This window comes from Cryptomeria japonica, chromosome 5 (assembly GCF_030272615.1).
Source record: "Cryptomeria japonica chromosome 5, Sugi_1.0, whole genome shotgun sequence".
NCBI classification, from domain to species: domain Eukaryota; kingdom Viridiplantae; phylum Streptophyta; class Pinopsida; order Cupressales; family Cupressaceae; genus Cryptomeria; species Cryptomeria japonica.
Window position 1 is genome coordinate 421,041,815 of NC_081409.1, and position 5,428 is coordinate 421,047,242.

A 5,428-nucleotide genomic window follows, 5' to 3' on the forward strand; every position below is an offset into this window, starting at 1 on the left:
AGGGTCATATTCATCCTAGCGTATCCCCTTGGGGTGCACCAGTCATCTTCATTAAGAAGAAGGATGGATCTCTCTGATTGTGTATGGATTATCGATAGCTAAATAAAGTAACCATCAAGAACCGATATCCTTTGCCCAGAATTGATGATTTATTCGACCACCTTCAGGGTGCCAAAGTCTTTTCCAAAATAGATCTGAAGTCAGGATATCATCAGTTGAGAATAGTGGAAAGTGATATCCACAAGACCGCATTTCACACTAGATATGGTCACTATGAGTTTACCGTAGTCCCATTCGGACTTACAAATGCACCAGCAGTTTTTATGAGCCTCATGAATGGGGTGTTCCATACCTTTTTGGACCATTTTGTTGTTGTGTTCCTCGATGATATACTGATATATTCTCGGAATGAGAAGGAGCATGAGGAGCACCTAAAACAGGTATTGCAGTGTTTGCGGGATAATCAGTTGTTTGGCAGCCTATCGAAGTGTGCTTTCTTTCAGTCTAAGGTTAAGTACCTTGGGCACGTTATTTCCGGTGATGGGATCTCAATTGACCCATCAAAGATTAGGGCTATTATGGATTGGCCAGCACCTACCAGTGTGACAGAGGTCAGGAGTTTCATGGGCTTAGTAGGGTATTACCGACGTTTTGTCGAGGGTTTCTCCAGAGTCGCACACCCTATTACTTCTCTTCAGCGTAAAGGGAAGAAATTTGAGTGGATAGAGAAGTGCGAGAAGGCCTTTCAGGAACTCAAGAAGGCACTTACTAGCGCTCCTATCCTTGTTGTACCAGATCCTACAGCTGACTTCATGGTTTGTACAGATGCTTCACTAGAGGGTTTAGGGGCATTTCTTATGCAGGGTGGTAGGGCCATAGCTTTCGAGTCTAGGAAACTTAAGAATCATGAAATTAATTATCCCACTCATGACTTTGAGCTCGCAGTAGTAGTGCATGCACTTGTGAGGTGGAGACACTTCCTTTTAGGTCATCACTTTGAGTTGCATTCAGATCATCAGAGTCTTCAGTACATCTTCACTCAGCCAAACCTTAATGCACGTTAGAGGAGATGGATGGAGTTCTTGCGCGAATATGATTTTGACGTCCACTACATCAAGGGAAAGGAAAATGTAGTTGCAGATGCCTTGAGTAGGAGATGTCATGAGGTTTACACCATATCCATGGGCACGGACTTGAGAGACCGTATACTACAGCACTTGCCAGAGGATGGATGGTATACAGAGGTTTGTCAGGTAATACGACCTCAGGTTACTCTAGAAGGGAAATATGTGGATTATTCCTTGGAGTTCGATGGACTGTTACGCCACAGAGGGCGCATTTATGTACCTTCCTCCGGAGGATTGCGAGAGTTCATTGTCATGGAGGCTCATATAGCTCCTTATGCAGCGCATCCCGGGGTTAAGAAGTTGCATGCTGATTTGAGGCAATTGTATCATTGTCCGAGAATGCGGCAACTCATTGCTGAGATAGTAGCTCAATGCCTCGAGTGTCAGAGGGTAAAGGCGGAACACCGCCATCCAGGTGGGTTGCTTCAGTCTCATGCTATACCAGAGTGGAAGTGGGATACTATATCCATGGATTTCATCATTGGTCTTCCTATGTCTTCTCGTTGCCATGATGCTATCTTGGTGATAGTTGACAAGTTGACCAAAGTAGCTCACTTTTCACTAGTTCATACTACATTCACAGCTCCAGCAGTAGCATAGGTGTTCTTGCGAGACATTGTTAGACTTCATGGCATACCTCGCAAGATTATTTCTGATAGGGATTCTCTTTTCACATCTTCCTTTTGGAAGTCATTACAGGCAGCTATGGGCACTAAGCTTAATTTCAGTACAGCCTATCACCCGGAGACAGATGGTCAGACAGAGAGGGTCAATCAGGTGTTAGAGGATATGCTTCGCATGTATGTCATGGATCATTAGACCCAGTGGGAGGAGTATCTTCCCTTAGTGGAGTTTGCCTATAATAATGGGCATCACACTTCTTTGGGGATGCCACCCTATCAGGCTTTATACGGAAGACCTTGCAGGACGCCCTTGAGTTGGGATCGCATAGAGGATAGGGTTGCTATTGGTCCTGAGATAGTTCGGGATATGGAACAGCAGGTGGATTTGATTAGGCAGCGTCTCAGAGAGGCTTAGGATAGACAGAAGAAATATGCTGATGCAAAGAGGATAGATCGTAGCTACTTGGTTGGAGACAGAGTTTTCTTGAGAGTGCGACCACATAAGAGTCCAATTCATTACGAAAAGGGTTCTAAGCTCACACCACGCTTTGTAGGACCTTTTGAGATTCTTGAGAGGGTAGGCCCAGTTGCCTACCATTTAGCATTGCCACCTAGCCTGTCACGCATCCACGATGTGTTTCATGTTTCAGTTTTGAGAAAATATATCTATGATGAGTCTCACATTTTAGATTCGGATGCCTTGCAGGTGGAGTCGGACGGGCAGCTAGCTTTGGAGCCCATTCACATTTTGGCACGTTGGACATTGTCCCTTCGAGGTCGAGAGCTAGACCAGGTTAGGGTCCAGTGGGATTGTTATGATGAGGTTATGGCTTCATGGGAGGACGCAACACGTATGAGATCAGAGTACCCCCACCTCTTTGATGAACTCCACGAGGAAGTTCATGCCTAGAGGGGGAGGATGTGAGGCCTCACCTCGACTCAGTCTGACATTCAATGGATTTTATATTTAGACTATTATGGATACTTTATTTTGATGCATTTTGAGACTTAGAACTTATATGATTTGAGGATTTGGATAACATTGCTATGATTTGATGATTTACTTACATGCGTTATGAGATAGAACACTACATGATTTTTAGATAGGATGATATTGCAATGATAGATGTCGTTATTGAATTGCAGGACTTTACTATGGAAAAAGAACTATGATGTGTGGTTTAGTTTATGTGAATTGGGATGAAATTTGCTTATGTGAAATTGCTTGATAAAAGATGTATTTAATCTGTGCAGATGAAAATTTTATGCAACTGATGATGTGTATTGTTATACTTTTGAATTATATTATATATGGATATCTGGAAGTACTAATGTGTAAATTGAGATGCACAGGAAATTTACCATGTGACCATGGAAAATTACGGAGAACCAAACCTAGACTTATGTATGTTCGTAAGCCAGGGGTTGTCTATTTGGAGAGACAACACCCCGTTTGTGTTGTATTTTATTTGTAACAGTATATGTTGCATGAGTGTTAAGTGTTATTTAAATTTAATATGTAAAAACCACAAGAGACAATTTCATGTTTTATTTTGTAAAAGTGTTTTATTTGTGTCACTTGACACATGTGTGGATTTAAATTTAAATGTTTTATTTTGTCTCTTGGTGGGAAAGTGTTTAATTATAGTTTTTCTTAAATAATATAATGTGTTGTCATAAATACTTTGGGAATATAATATTTGGGGTGGTCAACATATGTTTGACCCGAAAATAAACTTCAGAGGGGTTTAAAATGGGTTAAATGAACACCTAGGGGTAGTTTAATAGGGTTTCCTAAAGCCCATAAGGTATACCTAGGGGTTAGGGGTAATTTTAGGCAAGTTTCTACTTTTTAATGATCTTTTTGACGCTTTAAAAATTGGTTTTTTTGAGTTGTGCGAAAATTGAAAATTAGAAGTTTAAATCTAATGGAGATTTTTTCCTATTCGAATAAGAGTCTTTTTGCATTCTGCTTTTCTTTCTTTTTTTTTTTGGTTTTTTTTAAGAAACTTGTGAGAACTCAGAGAATGAGCTTCTTAAGGAAGATTTTGAGAATTTGAGGGTAATCACCCACTCTCCATTTTTGGAGACAAGAGAAATTTTGAAAAGAAAATAATAGTTTTGGAATAGAAAAATTGACTAAGGGTAGAAGAAAGAAGATTCGTGGATTGGGTAGCTCTTCCTCAAATATTATACTACCATTGGGCAGATTAAGGTTGGTTTGATTATTCTTAAAAATGTCTATTTTTCTTGTATGTGTTTGAGAGTATGATTGATGAAAGAAATCTGTGTTTTTGTATGTCTTGTTTTAGAATTTCATTTGAAAATCTTGCATCATGTTTTGTTGTGTTTTGGGAGTTTTCTCAAGACCTCTTACTCTTGGGAGAGAAGAGGATCTTGTGGGTGGTAGCAGTGACAACCCTCAAGTGAGAGACTCTTGTTTGAGAGCGATCATAAGGGATCTTTGTGTGACCCTTGCTGCATTTCCTATTTCTGCAATGGGGGTCATAAGGAGGGATATAAGGCTAGAATGCCTTTGGGGGGCATAAGGAATATGGGGTTGAGATTTTTGATATATTTATTGTGCCATGAGGTGGCTACTTGTTTTTCCATACTTGCAGTTCTCCTCAGGGTATTGGTCCACTACCACCCTTAAAAAGTTCATCACCAAAGTGTGGTGTTGTGAAGCCAAGTTGGGAGTGTGTCTGAAAATCTGTGTGTATTTTGCCTTCTATGTGTCTGCCTATTTGTTACCCGTTTAGGACTTGGTTCTCCGAGCTCGGGGGTGGCTACCAGTTAGCCTAGGCTGGGAGGTGAGCACTCTGTGGTCATATTTGTGTTTCTATTATGCAGGAATGCCAGGAGAAAAGACTAGGAAAAGTGAAAGGTTGCAGAGGAATATTCTTGAAGGAATTTTAAATTGTTTTGCAGTTAGTAGTTTTAAAATTGATAGGAGAAATACACCCTCATTCATAGAAATGAGAGGGAAGTTTTAATATTGAAAATATACATGAAACTTATTGTTGTGGTTAAATAAAGAAACATCCTGTAAATTTTGCAGAATATCTTAGAGTTGTAAAAAGCTTGTTTTATTCCTTCTTTTGTTTTTTGGTTTTTTTTAAAAAAAAGGCTACTTTTGGTTGCATGCAGTAATCATTTAAATATGAAGATCAGTTTTATTTGATTCAATATTCCCTCTTATTTGTGAAATTTCCTACTCTTTACTTGTAGAAAAATATGAGTAGTATGTTTAGTTAACAATTTAATGAATGTATGCATGTTGCAATAAAGATATATAATGCAGATTATTTTTCCCAAAGTAAGATCTAAGATGTATGAACCTTAGAAAATATTAGTTGCAAGAAATGAGATTTTACATTTAATTTTATGAATAAAATCCTAAGCATTCTTTTCTCCTAGTCCCTTAATCTGAGTTTATTAAACTTTAGATTATTTTTTTTGAATTGCTATTAAGTTATTGATTTCTATGGTTATTTTATTGCAAGTTATAAAACTATAACCATTACTTGCTGTTATTTTATTAAATTTATTCACCTTAGACTCGAGCAAAAAAATCATATTTTTGCTTTTGATAATATATATAAATTATAAAAAAAAGGGAGAAAACCCTAGCTCGGTTAGAGCTAGGGTAGAAGAGAAAAAATAAATAAATAAATT